The sequence below is a fragment of the Nannospalax galili genome, unplaced genomic scaffold (assembly GCF_000622305.1).
Source record: "Nannospalax galili isolate Female #2095 unplaced genomic scaffold, S.galili_v1.0 scaffold485, whole genome shotgun sequence".
NCBI lineage: Eukaryota > Metazoa > Chordata > Mammalia > Rodentia > Spalacidae > Nannospalax > Nannospalax galili.
This window is the reverse complement of record NW_008354534.1, coordinates 651422-664092: the sequence shown is the minus strand read 5'-3', so window position 1 is coordinate 664092 and position 12671 is coordinate 651422. Positions and strand designations below refer to the sequence as shown.

Below are 12671 nucleotides of genomic sequence, written 5' to 3'. Positions count from 1 at the left end.
CCGAGCGTGCCGCGGCCGCCGCAACCGGTGGCTCCGGCCTCCCCGGCGCTGCCACTCGAGGGCCGCCGCCGCCGCCGCCCGATCCCCGGCTCCGAGCGGGTCAGCGTCCCACTCGACAGGTCCGTGAGCGTTTCGATTTCTCTTCCCAAGTCTGGTTTGGCACGCTGCGGGGGAAGCTGGAGGGCGAGCGGAGAGTGAGGAGAAGCAAGGCCTGCTCTGCGCGGAGAGGAGATAGCGAGTGTTTAAGTTTTTTCCTGCAGAACGTCAGCTGTTCGCGTGGGGTCTGGAACTGAGCTGTCAAGCGCCGGTCACCTCTGCAGCGGTGCGCCGGGAGGGGGTGGCACGCGCCGGGCACAAGTTACTCGGAGGGGGCTGTGGCCCGCGAGTCCCTCCGAGTAGTTGAGGATAATGGCCCCAGGTGATGTTGGGGTCCGGGAAGCATCGGAGAGATGGGAAAGGAAGTCAGATGGGTTTTGCCGGTGTCTGCGTCTGCCTTGTGATGCCGGATTTTAAGATGTCAGGCTTAACTTTATTGCATCTGAAGCAAAACGCCTGAGCGTGCAACTGTTGACTAGCCGCCAGCTTTCTCGAGGGGGATGGAAGAACATGAGTGTGTTCGGTGAGCTGGTGGCGGGTGGTGAATCCTTGTAGGCCACAGGTAGATTCAGAGTTCAGATTTGTTTGCAGTGTCAGGAAAGTAACGGCTCTGTGGAAACTGGAGTGGCCTGAGATCAGGCGACTGTTATGTTATTACCGTTGCCACTGACTGCCAAGCCGCCTTATCTTGGGGCAGGTTTCTTACCCAGTGTACATTTGATTTTCCTTATTGACAAAACTAGGATGAATAGATCACCCTTCTCTCCCTTTTTGGTTCTAAACTTCGGAGACTTACTAACATGAAGAGTTTTTTTTTTTTTTTTTAAGTGCTTCGAAAGATGCAACGTGCCATCTCTACAAAAATACAGTTGGGGAAACCATCTTGTTAGTTGTATCCAGGATAATTTTGTGAACTTTATTTGAACACAGACATTTAAGTCTACTTAAGAAATTAGATATTTCTTAAAAATTGAAGCTGGAGAGATGGCTCAGCGGTTAAGAGCCCTGGCTGTTCTTGCAGAGGACCCAAGTTCGAGTCACAGCACTCACATGGTGGCTAACAACCTCCCATAACTCCATTTCCAGGGGAATCCAATGCCCTCTTTTGATTCCTTGGGTATTACACGACGTGGGTGCACTTACACACATGCAGGCAATACACTCATACAAATAAAATAAAAAAATAAAATATTTTAAAAATTGAAGTATGACTTACAGTAAGATCTCTAAGAGTACATACAGTTCAGTGGTGTTTTCCATATGTATATGCCCCCATAACCACAAACCACATCATGATATATAGAACATTTTCAGGCCTCCAAAGGGATTCCTTGGGTTCCTCCCATTCAGTAAACACTTGCCCTCTCAAGGCAGCCACCAACAAGTCTGACTTCTAGCACCACTGATAAATTTTGCCACAAAGTAGGACCTTTTAGAACAGGAAAAGGGAGGCAGTATTAATAATGAAACTGAAGGACAGCAGGTATGTAAACTTGGAGTTATGGTCATTTTAACCATGATGTTGTGCTTTTATAATTTTTAGGGTTTTTCAGTACCTAGAATAGCTTACAATTACGACCTATGAGCTTTGTGATCAGAAGGCCATTTTTAGCTAAAGCACTTGTGTGTTGGGATCTGTGGTTCTTGGGAGTCTCTGTATTCACAGTCACAGGATTCTATTACCTCCCTCCTCCATTTTGGAATACAGATATATTTGTAGAGAGTAGGTTTGAAGGAAGACTCATGAACTTTCTCAGCAAGTTAGAGTTAAAGGTGCCAGTAGATGAATTAGTTCCTTAAAGCTTAGAATTTGTGGAGAAAATTAAATGAAAATTGATTCTTTTAAAGTCCAGTGAATTAAGAATACAGGTATAAAGCTTTAATGATCTTTTAAATGACAGCAGTTAACTTGATTTATATATGTAGGATATACACTTGGTTTATCAAACCATTAAAACTGTATAAAAGCAAAACCAAAGGGTACATAAAAATTATGTCAGGTGCAATTTTTTAGCCTTTCAGTATGATTAAGATCCCTTTTTATGCTCGAACCCTATCTAGGAAGTTGATTTTTAAATATCGACTGGTAGCAGGTGCTGCAACAATTTATGCCTCTCAAATATGCTTTAATGTATCCCTGTGCCCTCCTACTGCTAAAGGAGAGATGTTCTAAGTCTCTTGTTGGCTTCGTACAAAGGCCTGTGTTTTTTACTGCAAGAACATCTCTGTGAGATAAAGTGGGAATGGTTTAATGTGTGTATTAGAGATGTATGTGGAAAATGCTTCAAAGTTCAAAGGTTTTCTTTGGTGAATGATTTCTCTGAATAATTCTTTCTCTGACTAACCAGCCAATGCGTAGGCCAACAACTAATTAGGATTTGATCATTCCACTCAAAGTTCACAGTCTCATGAACTACTAGCGTACTTGATGACTTAGCTGTTGTTGAACCATGGTTTTATTTTTCTGAGGCTGTTTTTAGAATTCTTGGTTTTCCATTGTAAAACATGCTCAATCTTAAAGAGATGAGACTGAAGGCATACAAAATGATAAGCCAAAAATACACACAAAAGAAGACTTCCTCCTTTTAATATTTATTTTTTTGGAAACTCTTGAGTTTTTTTCACTTAAAAAATGCTTTGCTGTGTATATGCCCACTTGTATGCAAACATGTACCCCCCCAAATTAAGTAAATAAACATAAAAATAATACATTACCAGTAGGACTTGATGACACTGATCTGTAATCCCAGAACTTGGGTAGTAGAGACAGAAGGATCAGGAAATCAAAATTATCCTCGGAGTGAGTTTGAGGACAGCTTGGGCTACATGAGACAAAAACTGCAAAACCAAACCCCTACCAAACCACATCAAGCAACAACCCAAAACCAAAACCTTTGCCTAGCTGCAATCTTACTGTGTTTGTAGGGTGCCTTTGCTTTCACAGTGATAAACTAGACTGGGCTTAGCTTTAGAAAGGTGGTGTGGTAGCAATGTCATTTGACTTTGAAGTCTTTGGAAAAGATGAACTGTCCAAACACCACTACCTTTTCTATTACGGCTTCAGGTTATGTTCACATTAAATGAGAAGAATAGGGGCTGGAGAGATGGTTCAGCGGTTAAGAACACTGTTCTTGCAGAAGACCCGGGTTTGAATCCCAGCACCCACATGGCAGCTAACAACTGTCCATAACTCCAGTTCCAGGGAATCCAACAGCCTCTCTGACCTCTGCGGGCATTGCATAACACTGGTACACTTATCTACATGCAGGCAATACATGCATACACATAAAATAAAAAAATATAAATTGAGCAAAAATATGCAAAACAGAAGATCATTATAGAGGTGTTTTAAGTGCTAAATATTGTTATACTAAGCTTTTCTTTTTTTTTTTTTTTTAAATTTCCCGGACTTTATTTTATGGTATTATTTTGCTGATAACCAGTACTTTAGAATTTCAGTGAGGTTAAAAGGACATGTAACCAGTAAATAGTACAGATTTGTTATAACAGGATATTTTTCTGTCAGTGAATAACATTTTTGTCTAACTAGGGTGTTTTTGTATTTGAAAACAATATGTATGTAGTTGTTAAATTGGATGCAAATATCTGGGGATTTTGGTTACCTGGGAGATTTTAAACCATGAGACTTTAGGGAGTGGGGTTTGGATAAGCTGCTACTTTTCTTCAAGTGCTACTAGCCCCACTGGAAAATGATCAGATGGAAAGGATGTGGTCAGGTTGTTGCATATTCATACTTAAACTATTCAAAAGTGGGAGTAACAGTAAGAACAGAAACACATTATTAAAAGAAATATATGACTTTACTGCAGTGTTTTTTGTTTGCTTATTTGCTTTCTCACTGTAGCCCCAACTGGCCTGGAACTAGCTATGTAGACCAGGCTGGCCTTGATCTCACAGAGGTCTGCCTGCCTCTGCTTCCCAAGTGCTGGGACAAAAGGCATGTGCCACCACACCCTGCTGAATTTTAATTGTTGAATCAAGGCGGAGGGTACTTTGAATTGTTTATAATCTCTTATGTTCCAAAACAATGGCTGTTTAAAAAATATCATGTGTGTGGGAGGGCACATGTGTGGAGGTCAGAGGACAACTTTGTGGAGTAGATTCTCTCCTTCCACCTTTACATGGGTTCCAAGGCTGGAACTTAGATTGTCAGGCTTTTGTGGCAAGTGCTTTACCTGTTGAGCCATCTTGCCAGCCCGTGACCTTGAACTTTTTAAAAAATTTATTTTATTTTGCTTCTATGCTTTCAGTGCCTCACATGTAATGTCTGTGGAGGCCAGAAGAGGGCGTTGCATCCCCTGGAACTGGAGTTCCGGAGTTATGTGTGCAATGCCCACTTGTGGAGGTCAGAAGAGGGTGTAGGATCCACTGGAACTGTAGTTACGGGTAGTTGTTAGCAGCCCTGTAGGTGCTATTCACCACTGAGACATCTCTTTAGCCCCATAGCAGCAAAAAAAAAGTAAATAAAAACAATTTTTTTTTGAGACAGGTTCACCCTGTAGCCCCAGATGGCTGGGGTTTTTTTTTTGTTGTTGTTTGTTTGTTTGTTAGTTTTTGTCTTTTTGAGACAGGGTTTCCTTGTAGCCCCAGCTGTCCTGGAACTCACGATGTAGACCAGGCTGGCCTCGAACTCACAAAGATCTACCTGCCTCTGCCTCCCAAGTGCTGGGGATTAAAGGCATGTGCCACCACTCCCAGCTTTAAAATACTGTCAAGCTAGAAAGATACTCAGTTCTGCAGAGAACTTACAAAGTTTTATTTATTTATTTATTTATTTATTTATTTATTATTTATCTATCTATTTACTTATTTATTTATTTATTGTCTTTTTTGAGACAGGGTCTCCCTGTAGCCCCAGCTGTCCTGGGACTCGCTATGTAGACCAGGCTGGCCTTGAACTCACAGAGATCCACCTGCCCCTGCGTCCCAAGTGCTGGGATTAAAGGCGTGTGCCACCATGCCCTGTGGCTGGGGTTTTTATGTAGACCAGATTGGCCTTGATCTCACAGAGATCTGCCTGCCTCTGCTCTACTAGGATTGAAGGCATGTACCAACATGCCTGACCTACAACAAATGTTTTTAATTATGCTGGACTTCTCATTTGGTGAGAGGGCTTAACTGGACTCCTGGATGAGGGACTTCTATCCCTTTTCATGTCCCATGATTTCCCTATCTCAATGAGACACATATTTATAACCATAAAAATGCAATGGAGGGCCTGGTGTGGTGACGCATGCCTCTAATCCCAGCACTCAGGAGGCAGAGGCAGGCGAATCTCTTGAGTTCAAGGCCAGCCTGGTCTACATAGTGAGTTCCAGGACAGCTGGGGCTACAGGGAGACCCTGCCTCAAAAAGACCAAAAAAAAAAGCAATGAAATATATTATTAAGTAAAAATTGCCAAATTAGTCATGAAAATTATATACTTATATGCTATTAAAAGAGATGTAAACTTTTTTTTTTTTTTTTTGGTCTTTTTTTTGAGACAGGGTCTCCCTGTCTAGGCTGGCCTACAACGTGTTATACAGCTTTGACCTTCAGGAATCTTTTTTTTCCCCCTTTTTCTTGTGCTGGGGATCAGATCCAGGACCTTACACAAGCGAAGCAAGCCCCCCACCCTTTTTTTCTTCGGTCTTTTTGAGACAGGTTCTCCCTGTATCCCTAGCTGGCCTGGAACTTGCTATATAGACCAGGCTGGCCTGGAACTCAAGAGAGATCCACCTGCCTCTACCTTCCTAGTGCTGCTTCCATTATCCTATTCCGTGATACTTCTAGATTATAGTCAGATATTTTGGAAATGCAGTTTATAAACTAGAATCAGCTAATTTAAAAAACTAATTTTAGCTTTTAAGAAATTATTAGAGAGATGTCTCATGTTAAAAAAGTTAAGTTCCAGCCAGGCATGGTGGTACACACCTTTAATCCCAGCACTCGGAGGCAGAGGCAGGTGGAGCTCTGTGAGTTTGAGGCCAGCCTGGTCTACATAATGACTTCTAGGCCAGCTGGGGCTGCAGGGAGACCCCGTCTCAAAAAGACCCCCCCCCAAAAAAAAAGTTTCCAGCAGTGTCTTTTTTTATTGAGTATAGTGGGCCAGGGATAGGTAGTCCAAAGCTAGAAAATTTGGGTATAATATTATTATTGTTACAGTTTATGATGAATGAAAAGTTCTGAATGCCTTGCTCTCTTAATGTAATTAATATTTATTATTTTCATTTCATTTTTCTTAAGAAGTTTGTTTTCTAGTCTATCACGAGGTACATTTATACTTAAAGTACATATTGTTTTTTTTATCATTAATACAAGCAACACTGTGCAGATTGGGAAGCAGCTATAGATCTTCTCTGAGCATTGTCAGTGCTCATTTTTCCTGTAAGCACACACTGGCTCAGATAAACTAAGAGGAGCTCTAAATGACTCCTTATTGCTAGACTAATTAACAGGAATCGCTGTATCAAGGGAAGTAGAGGACTACCAACCTCTTACTGGACAATGGACAGATCTGACTCCTGGGTTTTCAAATATTTTTAAAGCTATGGGACTCTTTGTTCAAATGAAATCTCCCTAGGACACCCAGTATGTACAATGCTAAAAACGGAAGATTTCCTCATGTTGGGGTGATGGGGCTGTACCCAGTCTTGCTAGCTGTGCTGCTCTCTGCTCTGAGTTGGCTGATAACAGACTTCTGGGCCAGCCTGTCCCTGGTAAAGCTCCCTGGCTTGCACTGTGCATGCTTGAAAACTACTTTGTTCTGTACCTCGCTTTCTTTTCATTGATTGTCCTTTTGGAAATTTTGATTTTTGATTGTGACTGCTAAACAAAATTAATACCAGTAATGATCTCACCAAGGAAAAGAAAGCTGGTTTAGAAGTTGAAACTTGAAAGAGTCCCATCAAATGCTAAAACCTTCAAAAGTGGCTCAGGTTTCTTTATTTCTACCCCTGCCACCACCACCTTTTTTAGCCAGAGACTCACAATGTGGCCTTGAATTCACAATCCTCCTGCCTCAGCCTTTCTCCCTTTAAAACACATTTCTGCCAGCATGAACATTCAACATAAACCCATTTAGTTTTACTGTTTCTGTTTATTTAGTATAATAGAAGATTTATTCAACATGTAATGTAACTAAAATGTTAAGTTTTTGCAGTGATAAATGTGCCTTATTCTGTTGCCTTCAAATGTTGCCCCTGTCTTTTGTCTTCTCCAGCTATCCAGAGTACTGGCTAGAGCAGGTAGACCTTTGTAAATAAGCAGGATTTTATCATGTAAAAATCCTAACCAGGAGGGTGAAGTCCAGATTCCTTAGGAAGGCAGACAGAATCCTCAAGGAGCACATGACTGCTCCCTGTGCCAGCTCATTCCCTTTTTATGTGTTCCTGCACTATGGTCTCAGCAAGACTGCTCTTGTGCAGACCCTTTGCTTGGCCTCTGCCCAAAGTGTTTTTTCACCCAGGCAGCCTTTCTCATCACATACTACTGTCACATGTATTTGTCACAGTTGGTCTTTTATCATTTAAAAAATTGGACTTATAACTTAAAACTGATTAACTATGACTAAATATGGAAAACAAAAATAATTCAGTGCAAGTAATAATAAATGAACATTTTAGTAAAATGTATTCCTTAAGATTCTTGACAAATTCTTTGTATTTACAGTTATAATACAGCTGATAATAAGTGATATTAGAAAAACACCTGTTATTTCAGTACATAAAATAAAAACGGGAGGCTGGAGAGATGGCTCAATAGTTAAGACCACTGGCTGCTCTTGCAGAAGACCCAGGTTCAGTCCCCAGCATCCACATGGTGGCTAACAACCAGTTAGCTAACTGGCTAACTCCAGTTCCAGGAGATCCCTGTTCTGGTCTCTGTAGACATTGTACACTCCTGGTGCACATAAATACATGCTGGCAAAACACTTAGACACATGAAAAATAAAAATAATTTTTTGGGTCTTTTTGAGACAGGGTCTCCCTGTAGCCCCAGCTGGCCTGGAACTCACTATGTAGACCAGGCTGACCTCGAACTCACAGAGATCTACCTGCCTCTGCCTCCCAAGCACTGGAATTAAAGGTGTGTGCACCACCACGCCTGACTTTTTTTTTTTTTTAAGTGAGAAAAAAGGAAAAGCCAGGGTGGGGGTAAGGTATTAAATTCTTTTAGCTGTGATAATAAAAGTGTAGTAATGCAGGAGACTGTATTTATTGGGAGCTATAAACTGAAGAGTTCAAAAGTAAGTCATGATGTCTTCAAATTTTCAAATGGCTCATAAAACGTATGTTCTTATATGAGTGCATACATCCATATAGCTCAAGAGAATTGGTAAGAATTTTAATTCTTTTTTGGGGGGGGGCAGGGTCTCCTTGTAGCCCCAGCTGGCCTGGAACTTGATATGTAGACCAGGCTGGCCTTGATCTCACAGAGGTCTGCCTGCCTCTCCTTCCAAAGTGCTGGAACCAAAGGCATGTGCACCACACCCCGCTGAATTTCAATTGTTGAATCAAGGTGGAGGGTACTTTGAATTGTTTGTAATCTCTTATGTTCCAAATTTTCAATAAAAACTTGTGGTGGAGGGTGAAGACAATGGCTATTTAAAAAATATTATTGTGTGTGTGGGGGGCACATGTGTGGAGGTCAGAGGACAACTTTGTGGAGTAGATTCTCTCCTTACACCTTTACGTGGGTTCCAAGGCTGGAACTTAGATTGTCAGGCTTTTGTGGCAAGTGCTTTACCTGTTGAGCCATCTTGCCAGCCTTGAACTTTTAAAAAAATTTACTTTTATTTTGCTTCTATGCTTGTCAGTGCCTCACATGCAGTGTCTTTGGAGGCCAGAAGAGGGTGTTACATCCCCTGGAACTGGAGTTATGGATGATTGTTAGCTGCCATGTGGGTGCTGGGAACCGAACCCAGGTCCTTTGCAAGAGCATCCAGAATTCTTAACTGCTGAGCCATCTTTCCAGCCTGACTTTGAACTTCTGATCCTCCTGTCTCCACCTCCTACAATGTTGGGATTACAGACATGTGCCACCATGCCCAGTTTATGCCGTGCTGGAGATTGAACCCAGGATATCAGGCATGTTAGACAAGCATTCTACCAACTGGACCACATCCTTGCCTCAATTCCATTCTTATGACTGACTAATACTCCATTGAGGTTGATTCTGTAATTTGGCTATGATACACACAGGTATTCTTGTATGTCTGTTGTATGCTGACTATTTTGGGTATGGCCCCAGGAGTGGATGGAATGGTATTGTTACATCATAGGATATTCTGGTTTTAGTTTTTTGAGAAACATCCAAAATGATTTCATAGAGCTGCATTAATTTACTTTCCCATCAACAATGTTGTTGCATTAACTTTTTCTAGGGAGACATAAACATCTGTTCACCCCAGATAGACCAAAGGCTAGATTGGAGAACCAGTCTGAACCAGTTGGGATTATTTACAGAAGCATGGGTGAGGGAGTACCTATATTAGAATGAGCAATTTTGGAGGTGGCTATACCAGAGAAGAAAAATGTTTCTTACCCGGTAACTGTTAACTTATTTTTTATTTTATTTTATTTTATTTTATTTTATTTTATTTTATATGTATGCATGTATTGCCTGCATGTATGTAAGTGCACCCATGTCATGCAATGCCCGTGGAGGACAGAAGAGACTGTCAAATCCCCTAGAAATGGAGTTACAGACAGGTGTTAGCTGCCATGTAGGTCCTGGGATTCGAACTGGGGTCTTCTGCAAGAACAGTCAGTGTTTTTAACCACTGAGGCATCTCTCCAGCTCATTAACTTTTTTTATTATTATTATTATTTTTTTAGTCTTTTTGAAGCAGGGTCTCCCTGTGGCCCCAGCTATCCTGGAACTCACTATGTAGACCAGGCTGGCCTTGAACTCACAGAGATTGTCCTGCCTCTGCCTCCCAAGTGCTGGGACTATAGGTGTGCGCCACCACGCCTGGCAGGGTAACTTATTTTTTAAAAAGTATTTTATTTATTATTTTTATTTTATGTGTATGAGTATATGAATTGCCTGCATGTGTGTAAGTGCACCCATGTCATGCAGTGCCCACAAAGGACAGAAAAGAGGGTGTCAGATCCCCTGGAACTGGAGTTAGAGGTGGTTATTAACCACCATGTGTATGCTGGGAATCGAACTTGGGTCCTCTGCAAGAGCAGTCAGTGCTTTTAACTGCTAAGTCATCTCTCCAGCCCCAAAAATGAATTCCATTTTTTTTTTTGATCTTTTTGGGACAGGGTCTCCCTGTATCCCTAGCTGGCCTGGAACTCACTATGTAGACCAGGCTGGCCTCGAACTCACAGAAATCATCCTGCCTCTGCCTCCCTGCTGGGACTAAAGACGTGTACCATCACACTTGGCTCTGTTAACTTCTTACATTCTTATATACCCTCAGTGACAGGGGGACTCTCCAGTACCTGCCTTTTGAGCCCTTCCTCCTTTCCACAAGGGCATGTTACTTGGCGTAATCTTGTGAGGTTTTGTGTGGGTAATCATAGTTGCTTTGATTTCAAGACTATGAAGTCCATGTCATACCCATACCAGGAAGAAAGTGTAAGTTGGGGTAGGGGATCCTTGAATATTTGTTGTTTTCTTGGTGATAGCCATTCTAATTGAGGTGAGATAGGATCTCAGTGTAGCTTTCTTTCTTTTCTTCTCTTTCTCCTTCCCTCCCTCCCTCCCTCTTCCCTTCCCCCCCTTCCCCCCCCTCCCTGTCATGTAGTCAGGTTGGTCTTGAACTTCAGATTCTGGTACCTTTATCTCCCAAGTGTTAGGATTACAGGTCTGCACCACCATGTCTGGCTTCAATATAGTTTTGTGTTCCCTAGATGGTTAAAAAGCATTATTAACATTCCCCCCCCCCGTATTTATTGACCATTTGTACTTCTTATTTGAAATGTATTTAGTTCATTTGCCTATTTATTGATTGGATTATTCATTCTTTTGACATTTAATTTTTTAGTTCTTTATATATTCTGGGCATTTAATTCGTTTGAGGGGCTGGAGAGATGACTCATTGGGCAAAAACACATACTGCTCTTTCAGAGAACCTAGGTTTGGGCCCTAGCATCTCTGTTGGGAGGCTCACAACCACCTGTTAACTCCATTTCCAGAGAGATCCAACACATCTGGCTTCTGTGGGCACCTGCACACATGCAGCCCTACAGGGACACATAAGTTAAAAAATAATAGAAATAAATATTTAATTTCTTGTTGGATAGTTTGAAAAGATTTTCCACATTATGTAGACTATATTTACTCTGTTAATTACTTGTTTTCTATGCAGAAGCATTAAAATTTGATAGTCCCATTTATTAATTCTTGCTATTATGTCTAGAGCTATTAGACTTCTGTTCAGAAAGTCCATGCCTATGCATGTATCTCTAAGTATTGCCCTATGCTTTCCTCTAGTAATTTTAAGGTTTTGGGTGTTATATTAAGATCTTTGATTCATTTTGAATACATTTTTGTACAGGATGAGAGGGATCTAATTTAAATTTTCTTCATGTGGATGTCCAGTTTTCCCAGCACCATTTGTTGAAGACGCTGTCTCTTTCTCTAACATGTTTCTTGCACCTTTCTTGAAAATCAGGTGGCTGTAGTTGTATGGGTTTATTTCTGAATCTTCTATTTTATTCTTTTGCTCTATGCATCTGTTTTTGTGTTAGTGCCATACGTTTGTTTGTATGGCTCTGCAGTATAATTTGTGGTACCTGTAGCATTGCTGTTTGTGTTCAGGATTGCTTTGGCTGTTCTGTCTTTGGTGCTTCCATGTGAATTTTAAGATTTTTTTTTTTAAGTTTTGTGAAGAATTCCATTGGATTTTTTATTTTGTTGGAGATTACTCAAAACTCACATTTGTAGGTTGCTTTTCGAAGTTTGACCACGTTAAGCTTTCTGCTGCTCCAACATGGAGGCTCCTTTCTTATTTTGATGTCTTCAGTTTTTTTTTTATATAGCATTTTAAAGCTTGTAAAGGTCTTCCACTCCTTTCATTACGTTTATTTCTAGTTATTTTATTTTTATAAGGCTATTGTGAATGGGATTGTTTAATTTTCAGTGATTATTAATATATAGAAAAGCTACTGATTTTACATCCTGCTATTTTGCTAAAAGTGTTTATCATGCCGGGCGTGGTGGTGCATGCCTGTAGTCCCAGCACTTGGGAGGCGGAGGCAGGCGGATCTCTGTGAGTTCAAGGCCAGCCTGGTCTACATAGTGAGTTCCAGGACAGCTGGAGCTACAGGGAGACCCTGTCTCAAAAAGACCAAAAAAAAAAAAAAAAAAAAAAAAAAAAAAAAAAAGGCTTTTATCAGATCCAAAAGTCTTACAGTAGAGGCTTTAGGGTTAGTATAGACCTGTATCATCTACAAAGAGGGACAGTTTGACTTCTTCCTTTCTTTCTTGTGTTTCTGTCTCTTGCATGGATGGCTCAGCTAAGATTTCAAGCACTATATTGAATGGTGAGAATTGACCCCTCTGTCTTGTTTCTTATTTCAGAGGACATACTTTGTTTTACCCTATTCAGTACAATGTT

At 41.0% G+C, this 12671-nt stretch overlaps 1 protein-coding gene across 2 annotated transcripts in view; it reads left to right on the top strand.

Moving 5' to 3' along the window:
- Sfmbt1 (Scm like with four mbt domains 1) overlaps positions 1-12671 on the top strand; it is a 109465-nt gene that overhangs the window by 1662 nt on the left and 95132 nt on the right. The window contains exon 1 of one of the 2 annotated variants that reach the window (XM_008851817.3): positions 7-119. The exons of the other annotated variant lie outside the window; for it this stretch is intronic. The gene's annotated coding sequence lies outside the window, so the exon portion shown is untranslated. Of the gene's footprint in view, positions 1-6; positions 120-12671 lie in introns of those variants that run through there. 2 annotated transcript variants of the gene reach the window in all.